The sequence below is a fragment of the Macrotis lagotis genome, chromosome 1, assembly GCF_037893015.1.
Source record: "Macrotis lagotis isolate mMagLag1 chromosome 1, bilby.v1.9.chrom.fasta, whole genome shotgun sequence".
NCBI lineage: Eukaryota > Metazoa > Chordata > Mammalia > Peramelemorphia > Peramelidae > Macrotis > Macrotis lagotis.
Window position 1 is genome coordinate 1,804,625 of NC_133658.1, and position 11,395 is coordinate 1,816,019.

An 11,395-nucleotide genomic window follows, 5' to 3' on the forward strand; every position below is an offset into this window, starting at 1 on the left:
TGTGTGGTGGGAGGTAGGGAGAAGGCAAATGCTTCTCTTTGCTCTTCCCTCCCAGGGAGTTAGATGAAACTAATGTCTATAGTGGATTTCTAGACAATCAAATGCTGGTTCTGAAATGGATTGTACAGATATATATATATATATATATATATATATATACACATATATATATATATGTATGTATATATATGTATGTATGTGTGTATATATATATATGTATATATATATATATATATATATATATATATATATATATATACATATATATATATATATATATAAAACCCACACACATATACAAACTCATAGGGAGTATAATAATTCAATTCCATTGATTGATTCATTCATTGAGTCAATAAAGATGTATCAGGCTTGTTAACATCCAATTCCTACTTCTGATAAATTAATTTTGTCCTGGTCCTGTTTAATTTTGAGGTAAGGGCAAAAAACATCTTATATAGAAATAGAGAGTGCCTTTGCCAAGGTCATACTGTTACCAAGGGCCTTCTAATTAGTGTCCCTGCCCCATGTCTGCTTCCTTCAAATCATTCCCTCCATGGCTGCCAAAGTGATGTCCCTAAAGTACGGAACTGACCATGGAATTGATCTCCTTGATAAGCTCTTGTTGCTCCCTATTACCTCTGGGATCAAATATAAATTTCTCAGCTAAACATTTAAATACCTCTAAGACATGAATCCAATCTTGGCAAAGACTATGCTGAAAGTTGGACATAGAGCCCCATTTCCTTAACATCTTAGCCTAGGGATATGATCTATACAAAATATTTCCTGGTCCCCCCCCCCCCTTATCCTAATGGCTATTACCCCCCCCCCCCACACACACACACACCATGCAGTGAAATGGCCATATTGTCTCCAACCCCCATGAATGTAAATGACAAATAGGACATCAGAAATGGGTAGATACTGGGAACTGTTGCTTCCAAGACTCCATCTCAATCTGAGTTGGCCCATAGGGCAAGTAGATACAGGACTGGAGAATAATGCTGTAGGCATGCATTCAAGTGAGTGAAGAGATGAAAGGAATAGCAGTCAAAAGGATAGCTGCCATTGTCTTGACTTGAGGGAGAGGCCACAATGTGGATAGTTACTGAGGCAGAGAGAAAAAAGAGAGACTGTGGTAACTCTGATCATCATTAAATTCCCCAGGGACAGTGCTGCTTTCTCCTTTCCTCCCTTTTATCTTCTCTCCATTCCAGAGGGTGATTTCTGTTATTTAAAGCCTGTTTCCATTCTGTTTTAATTATTAATAAGGTTCCTCAATTTAGCTAAAACCTGGATCAATCTTGGTTGTACCCCATTGTGCTATTGATTAGTTGGGAGTGGAGAAATTTAACTTAAGATTCACAGTGTTGTACCTTCTGCTGGTGGAAAGAACATTTAATGGGGAAGACCTTGGATTGCTGAAGCAGTCCTGCAAAAGGGGAGTTGACTTTGTAAGAATGTATTCTCTCTGACCTCCTACATTATCCTTGATGCAGACTAAGCCAAGGGAGAATGCAATGGTTTTGACATGCTCATTTTGGATGCTTCACAGACAGGGGATGGACAGTTCATGTTGGTACCAGGAAGATGGAAGCTGAATTCCTGAGTCTGACAACTACTGGCTGTGGGATTCAAGGAGATCACATTGTTTCTTCAATGATGCTGCAGTGATGTACTTGGAGAAAAGAAGCTGTAGAGAAGGGGCTGACCTGAATTTGCAGAGGGAATTTCCTCATCTTGCACTTCTACAAATCAATGAATCCACAGGCCTAATCCCTAACCCTAGTTTGGGATAAACCTCAAACAATGGACTAAAGTAGATCTTAGGTTTGTTTGCTGTGGGTTAAATTAAGTCTTAACATCTGATGTTCCCTAGGATGAGTCTAGGCACAATGCAGTGACCTCTCTTCCTCTTTTTTTTTTTTCTCTCCCCAAGACCTGGCACAGATGATATTCCTTGCAGGAGTTATGACAAGGACTAAGAAATAGCACTTGATTTGTGGGACAGAGAGAAGTGTTGCTGGCCATGGGTGTCAACTTCTTCATTCCAATTGTAGAAACCTGAGAAAAGTGCACTCCCTCACCTTCTTCCTCCAAACCTCTTCCAGCAGGCATAGAAAGCTATGAATGAACCATAGCATGTAAGTTTGACAAGGGAATGAGGAGTGATGGGAAAAGAAATTTTGCTTGTCCTTTGATCTAAAAGAGAACCATGATATTAGTGAGGTGAGGCCATGACATACAAGTTGGGGGGTGGGGGGAAGGGGAGTGGCTATGCAAAATCATCTACCTCACATTCTCATCCAAGAGTGATGACCCTGGATGCAGGAGGAGAGCAACCTTTTTAAGTCAAGGGCTTTAAGGTCTTAGCCTGATTGAGGCAACACCCAATCAGTGATTGAGCATATATTCTGCATACAGGTCTATCTGCCATCATCCTAATACATATATGGTCACTGGACTCAGATGGATCCTGTTGAGAAAGTGAGGCAGGTGACATAGCACACCATCCCCTCAAATCCTGTTGTGGCATCATCTCCCTTAGTCTTGATCCTGTTGGAGAATGAAGAACAATCCACCTCAATGATGAAGGCTAGGTAAGAAATGAGCAAAAGAATCGGCATTTTTAATTAATCAAATAATAAGTCTGGGAGGGGAAGAACCTCAGGGGCTTTGGGCCAAAACAGAAACAATTGCTGTTTTCATTCACCCTGAACCAACTAAGGTCCAACCAATGGCTAATTGGGCCTTGGTTTGGGACTTATTGACCTATCAATAAGAGGCAAAGAGAGGAAAAGTAATAGGAGACAGAAAGAGTAACAAGGCCTGTGATTTCATTGGCGCCATAGACGAGAAAACACTTTTTATAAAACCTCTTCCTTAGAGGGCTACATAGTTCATGGAAAGGACTAATAAGTTGCCTAATAGGTTGCCTTAGAGTCACATAGCTAGCATAAGTCAAAGGTGATATTGAATCTAGATCTCACTGACTCTGAGGCCAATTCTAACAGAAACCTAGAAACTTCTCATAAGAAGGAAAAATATGAAAGAAACCTGGAAATCCTCAGTCAGACTGGGTCACGAGGGGGAAAGTGGATTGAGGTACATGTGAAAGGAATGTTTATCTAGCTCTGAGAGAATCTATAGGCTTTTTCTCCATTACCAGACAAAAGCAGCTATGTCTCCCTAAGAACACAGAACTTTTAGATGGAAAAAGCAGAGAAAAACCCATCTGTACACATCACTCCCTTTAAAGCTCAGCAAAGACAATGGCTGTTGGAAATAGAATATTGGAAACAGTGGAGAACTACAGGGATTTGACAGGTAGCTGAGATGGTTGGAAAATGCCCCCCAAAAGAGGAAAGGAGTTGGCCAGTCACCCTGGAGGGTAGACCAGGAGATTTCAAAGGTATCATGGAGGAAGTGACACTAGAGTGACACTTTAAATAATTCTAAGGATTAAGCATGTCAGTGGGAGGGGAGGAAGAAGGTCTAGCCAATATACATTGGTTGGTTCTTGTCCTTCATTTTCAAGGAAGACCAAAATGACATCACTATGTTTGAGACAATATAAGCTGGGAATGCTTTACCACAGATTGGGCACAGATAGTCCTTATGAACAACTGGGGTGGATACTCTAAATTTACGAATGTCACGTTTACTTTGAGCTGCTTTCATTTTGCCTTCCTCATAGAGCGCAGCCCTCTCACTGATAAGGGCATGCCATGCTGGGTGGTCCTGTGCCAGGGTCTCCCAAGCTGTACAATCAGTTCTAAAGTTCTTCAGTGAGACCTTTAGGTGTCTCAGTATTGCTTCTTCAGACTCCCTTGTGAGCACTTGCCCTGGGTGATTTTTCCATAAAATAGTATTTTTGGCAACCATTTGTCTGGTATTTTAACAATGTGTCCAACCCACTGTAGTTGCACTCTCTGTAGTATTGTTTGAATGCTCAGCAGTTTAACTCAAAGAAAGGACCTCAGGGTCTGGTATCTTCTCCTGCCAGGTGATCTTTAGAATATTCCTAAGATAATTTTTTTTCTTTTTTTTAATTTATTTAAGGCCGTGGGTAAAGTGATTTGCCCAAGGTCACATAGTTAGACAATTTTTTCTTACTAATGTTTTTTTTTAATTTTCATCCATTTATATATGCATATTTCCAAATTACAAAATTTCCCTCCACCCTTCCTTCCAACTCCCCTCCCCTGAGGAGGGAACAGTCAGGTTAGCATTTTACACGCATATTTTTTCTAAACACATTTACAAATTAGTAATTTTTGGCATGAGGAATTAGAATTAAGGGAAAGAAATGCAAAAGAGATAATTTTTATAAAATATTAAACAGATTCAGCAAGGGATTTGTTCCGTGTGTTTTGTTTTGTTTTTCTTCCTCTGGTTGGGAATAATATAGACCATTACTAATCTAATACAGTTGTCCTAGCTCTCTGGACTGTGTAGAGGAGTTGTTTCCATCAAGGTTGTTCATCTCATGACATAGTTGATATGTACATTGTTCTCTTGGTTCTGCTCCCTTTGCTCAGCATCAGGTTCTGTAAGTCATTCCATGCTTCTCTAGAGTCCAACCATTTATGATTTCTTACAGAACAATAATATTCCATAGTATTCAGGTACCATTACTTGTTTATCCATTCCCCAATGGATGGATGTCCCCTCAATTTCCAGTTCTTTACCACTACAAAAAGAACTACTATGAATATGTTGGAACATGTACAATTTTTGCCATTTATTACAGTTTCTTAAAGATATAGTCCCAGAATTAGAATTGCTGGATCAAAGGGTATGAACAGTTTTAGTTCCATGAATAGTTCCATATTGCTCTCCAGAAAGGTTAGATCTGTTCACAGCTCCACCAGCAATGCAACAATGTCCCAATCCTCTCACATCCTCTCCAACATTGATAATCCTCCCCTTTTCTCATCTGGGCTATTCTAATATGAGATACCTCATTGTTGTTTTAATTTATATTTCTCTAATCAATAGTGATTTTGGAGCATTTTTTTTCATATGATTATATATAGCTTTAATTTCTTCATTTGAAAACTGTCTGTTCATATCCTTAGACCATTTATCAATTGGGGACCTAAGACAATTTAAATGGAAGTGATTCAGTTCCCTGACATGGCACTGATAGACTGTCCAGACCTTTAAAGTCTCACAGGCATATAGCAATGAGGTTAACAGAATGGTTCTGTAGACCATAAGTTTGGAAGTTAGTCTAATACCTCTTCTCTCCCACACTTTCTTTTTGAGCCTCCCAAATACTGAGCTCCTCTGGCAATGCCAGTGTCAAACTCATTGTCAATGTGTAACTCATTGGAAAGGACAAAGTAAGTGAACTTGTCCACAGTACTCAAAATTTCTCCATTTGCTGTAATCCATGGTTACACATATGGATGGTATGGTGCTGGCTGATGGAATTCCTACATTTTCTTGGTGTTAATTCTTAGACCAAAATGAGCATGCAGCAGAGAATCAATCCATACTTTGTTGTATCTCACTCCAGAATTTGTATTGAGGGCACCATCATCTGCAAACAGAAGATCATGCACCAATACTCCCTCCACTTTGGTCTTGGCTTGTAGCTTTTTCACATTGAAGAATTTGCCACCAGTGTGGTGTTTGATAATATGGCTGAAAACATCATGGTAAAAAGTATGGGAGGAAGGACACATTCTTTTTTTATTCCATTGGTGACTGGGAAGTCTCGAAAGCATCATCCATATCCAGAACCCAGGCAAGCATGCTGTCATGAAATTAATGTACTATATTGATGAACTTCTCTGGGAAACCAAATTTTGATACAATTTGAATAATCCCTCATGCCTGACAGTATCAAAGGCCTTGGTCAGATCTACGAATGTTGTATACAGAACTCTTCTCTGTTTCTGGCATTTTTCATGGAATTGTCGATCAGCAGTCACCATATTGAATGTTCCTCTATCCTTTCTGAAGTCAAACTGGCTCTCAGGAAGGTGATCAACTTCCAGGTGAAGGATCAGTCCAAAAAGAAGGACTCTGATAAGCATTTTACCAGCAATGATTAAAGAAGTGATTGTCACAGGACAATCTATTCCCTTTACCATTATAGAAATGGATGATGGAAGCAGCATTGAATTCTTGGGGGAATAACCTCTTCATGCCATACAACCTGGAAAATTTCAGTCAGTTTTTAGATGAGCAATGGACCCCCTATCTTATGTATCTCAGCTGGAATAGAATTAGCAGCAGGTGCTTTGCCACTTGAAAAGAACCTAAAGGCATTCAAAACCTCTTCTTCTGTTGGAACTTCAGCTAGGATCTGATTGACTTTAATTTGAGGTAAAGGGTCAAGGGCTTCTGCATTGATTGATGATAGTCTGTTAAGAACACTATGGAACTGTTCAGCCCTTCTCTTTCGAATCATGTCCCTATCATTAATCAATGTGGCTCCGTCAGCACTGAGTAGTCGGGATGCTCCTTATGTCTGTGGAGTTCTCATTTTCATTAAGCAACTTCTATATTTCTCCATCATTTTCATCAAATCAGTCTTGGTATTTGTGAGTGTTCTGGCCCAGATGAACATATGCAGTGAAGATCTCTGAAAGCTGCCCACTCCTTTTCTGCTCCACTGTTGCCAACTCTATGTGGCTCAGTTTTCCCTCCAGTATAGCAACAAACTGTTCCTGTTCAGAGAGACATTCTAATCTTTTGACATTAATTCATTTAATGAATATTAATTCATTTTGCCCTGGGACCACTACGTTGGTTGAATATGAATATTTAGCTCACAGAAGATGAGTCTGTGATCAGTCCAGCCCTCTGTACCACACATTTCCTTTGTCACTCTGACATTCTGTCTGTCTCTTCTCCTTATGATCGCATAATCTAATAGATGCCAATATTTTCTATGAGGGTGCATCCAGGTAGTTTTATTGCATTTGGGTAAACAGAAGATAGCATTTATGATGAGAAGGTCATGAGATGTGCAAGTCTTTAGTAGAAGATCACCATTTCTGTTCCTGTTTCCAACTCCACTCCTCCTAAGGACTCCTTGACATGTCTGGTAATTGGAGGCTACTCTAGCATTAAAATAGGATGTGTTCAAGGAAAACTAGTACCTTGGCATGAGGGCTGCTGAACCCACTTCAGGGTTGCTTTCCACCCCTGATGTCCTCCTGAGCTACCTAACTCTCACCCATGGCTCAAAGAGGCTGTAGCATGAACAGCAGCCACACCTCAGAAAACTGTTTAGGCAGGCTAGCAAAACCAGGTTGAAGGTAACTGAAGGAGTCTCAAATGCATCAGTGAGTAGTGGGGGGTGTCTACCCCAAGCATCTGAAGTCTGCCACTGGTAGAATGGGTGGAGGAGAACAATTCATTTGAACAACCATGAAGCCAACTGAAGTAAGTGCTATGGAGGACTTAGAGCTTGGTTTGCCATCAAAGATGCCAAGGTCATCACTGCATCTAGAGCCATCACTAGTTTTCTTGACTCTGTCTTGCTATGCTGGGTCATGATGACCTTGGGAGAGAGTGAAGTGGTGGATTTCATGCAGTTCTACTTCACTTAAATAAAATTTAGGCATGCAAAAAAAGACATAACTCATAACCATTCCTCAAAGTCCTATGGTAACAGGTAAGTGATACAGCAGCAGGTGCAGGTACACTGGGAGCTGTAGTCACAACCCTGCACATAGGTGGCCCAGGCCATAGGGTCATTTATGCACTGAAAGTAGGAGCCCCCTGGGTTTTTTAAGGATCACACTGCTCAATTCCTGATGGGAGGAAGTGGCTAGAAAAGATGCCCTAAAAGTTGTCTGCTTACTCGACCCTGGTCTGATCACCATGGCAAGTAGGGATCCAGCAGTACAGTTGAGACACACAAAAATCTTCAAAAACTTCTCCAAAGATTCTACTCCTCATCGGTACATGGAACATGTGCATAGTCATAGATAACACAAAATCCAATAGACCTGAAAGAGTAACAGCTCTCGTTGTGAGAGAACTCAGCAAGTGTCTAAATAGCAGCCCTGAGGGAAACAAGTCTAGCAAATGAAGTCCAGCCTACTAAAGTTGGAGTTGTATACACATTTTTTTTTCTGGAGGAGCTGCAGTGAAAGGGAATGCCATGAAACTGAGGTAGGTGTTACAATCAAAACTAATCTAGTCATCATTCTCCAATATTTACCAAAAGGAGTGACGATGAGATGACCACTTCCAGGAAAATGCCATGCCAACATCATCAGTACCCAAGCTCCCACCATGACAAACACTGATGAAGTCAAAGAAAATTTTTATGAAGACTTGGTGTCCATTACTATGGATGTACCAAAAGAGGACAAGTTTATAATTCCATAGACAAAAGTGAAAACGGGGAGGAAGAAAAAAGAATGACATTTGTGAGGAGCAATTTGCAGATCTTATTGACTGGGATGCATGCTGGCATTGAAATCTTCCTCTGTGATACAATTCTTCCCCCAACTTTGGGTCATGTGGCGATTATAAAAGTATCCTTTGTTAGTGACATCTACAGCACTAAGCATTCAGTGCTGTCATTCTCACCACAAATTCCCTTATGGGCTTTTAAGTGCCACATAAATGACCTATAATATTAATATTGATGTTGTTGACAACAGCCCAGAACCCCCAGAGGGCCTGGGGCCCTCACCACTCTCCAATGGACCTTTCCAAGAAAAGACCAACGCTCAATATCTTCATTATGCATCTGCTCACTTGTTCAGCCATGTCTGAATCTGCTTTGCTGGGTTAGCATCAAGATCATCTTTCCATTTTGAACAAAAGAACAGAATATGAGTTCATCAGATGCTCTGATGAAACCAAGACTTATTATTTCCTTTTCATTTTCCCAGTCTGCCAATCTAGTCACCCTACCCATCCTCAAAAAGGAGATAAACTTAGCCTTATATGATCTGATTTGGATAAGATTAGGACAGATCTTATGAATTATGACTTTGATTTCTAAATGTTTAGAAATAATACATTGATGACCGCATTCTAGAATTTTAACAATCTTCAAAATTAAGCACTATGGACTATAAATTGCATTTCCCTCCTTCCTTTATTCTTTCCTAACTTCCATTTTCTCTTTCTTCCTTCCTCATTTCCCTTTCCCATTTTCTATTCCTTCTTTCTTTCCTTCCTTTTTTTGGAAAGTAAGAAGACATCTGCTTTGCTCCTACTTTTTGGTAATCTTTCTACAATCTCTTTCAAAGATGAAAAATTCATTGACTCAACAATGACATTTTTAAGGTACTCAGTTCTCTTCTAGGATAAAGTCTAGGTCTGATGGTGTAAACTCATCCAATGTGACAAAGCCTTCACTTGCTCTAACCTTACTTGTCTTGAGCATCAACCACCAATCCAGTCCATTTTGCTCCAAGATTTTCATTCCAAGGATCATTCTCCCTGACAAAGAGATAAATTTAAACTGGGAACTTAGTGCTTCATTTTGCTGTCACTTGAAGGGTAAAGGAGAGAGACTTAGGGAGACTCAACTGCTTTGGAACAAAGCCTACTTACAAATGCCAGAGAAGCAATAGAAAAGATATCAGGTGGACCAGTACAGTTCATAGCACTAATACAGTTAACTCAACTTTCTCCCTGTGTTTCTTTATCATCATCTTCTATTCCATGAACATAGTCTTATTTCTTCATTAATCCTCATCTTAAAACCACAAAGAACATACCTTTAGCAGTAGGTGACTCAGAATTATTTTTCTAGCTAGCCATGACTCATTCTAAACATTAGCATATTTTTTAGGATTCTTCCAGGATCCAACCATATTGTTGCATTCATCCTCAGTTAGCTGTCTTTGCTTCCAACTTTTGTACCTTTTTCAAAAATAAATTTAATTTAGTTGGTCAAAAATCACATGTGCATTGATATTTGTCTTTTGCTATTATTCTCCTTTCTCTTGAAAATGATATCCTTGGATCTGATATTTTTGGAGATTCTTAGAATTTTAGTTCTTTGGAGTCCATTTATATTTTATTTTAACCTTCAGAACCCCTTCTCCCCAATCTAAGATGTTAGTCATAGTTTGGCCAACTTTTCTATCACACTTTCTAAGATGGCAGGGTGATCCCTTCCCTTCATTTATGCTCCAATAATCAATTTCTTCCTGGTGAAGAGAAGCAAATCCAAACTGACCTCCCCACTCATTATGCTCTTTACCTTTTGAAAAACAAAAGTAGTTAGTAATCTAAGTGAAGAAGTTCCTTGGCACTACATTTTTGGCTAATGAGAGTGTCAATAGATGCCTGGATATTTGATTCTCCTGTACCTACTCTGTGATACACCTAAGGCTATTTCCCAAATTCCTTTTCTGTTTCTTCTTATTATCTGGGTGATGTGTAGTATAGCCCAGTGGTAATATTGCTTTTATATCTAACTCTGATTATCACCTGAATGTTGTACACCTTGATTTACTCCTTCTGAATTTCCTCACATGAATAATTCTCCTTTATTGAGGGCAATACTGCTCCATCCTTCCTTTGACTTCTGCTATTCATTAGCAAAGTCCATCTTTCTAGATCCATATTCCAGTCACATTAAATCACAATGAGAATGAGGAGGCCAATTTTCCCTCTTGCATTAGAATCTCTCAATCCAATTCAACTAATCTAATCTAATCTGATGTCTTTTATCTTTTATGTATGAGGTCTCTTCTTTGTATGTGATATCTATAGATTAAAAAATAGACAATTTCTTCAATCTAGGAATTCTGTTTTACTATTGGGAAATTCAAGCTACAACCAAATATATAACACAGATATAAATCTCTCTCTCTCTCTCTCTCTCTCTCTCTCTCTCTCTCTCTCTCTCTTTTAGAGATTGATTCATTCCATGCCTCAGGACTACATAACAATAATAGAATATTTGTATTTTTAAAATGTTTTTTCCTATGGTAAAATTTAGGAACTTTTATGAGGGGTTATGGTACCCTTTTGGAGTCTGGTGAAAGCTAGGGATCCCTTCTCAAAATAATATGTTTAAATGAACAAAGTAGGATTGCAAAGATAATCAATCAGGCTGATTATCCAATATTCAATACATTTAAAAAAAAGAAATAAAACAAGTTCATGGGCTCTAGGTTGACAACCCCAGGGATTTTAGAAAATAAACATTCTTCATCCACTTATTTTCCCATGCAGATGGTTATTATTTAGGAGAATATTCTGGAATGGGATGTGATGCAATGAGAACAACCTTAGCCTAGCAAGGAGTCAAGGGTAATAAAGAGCTGCATGGTGAGTATGAAAAGAAGGAGCAAAAGTAAGAAACTAGGCTGAAAGACTATAGTACCAAATGACATCAAAGAAATGTATTATCGGGGGAAATGGGTTCCTGGTATAATGAAAACAAGAAAGA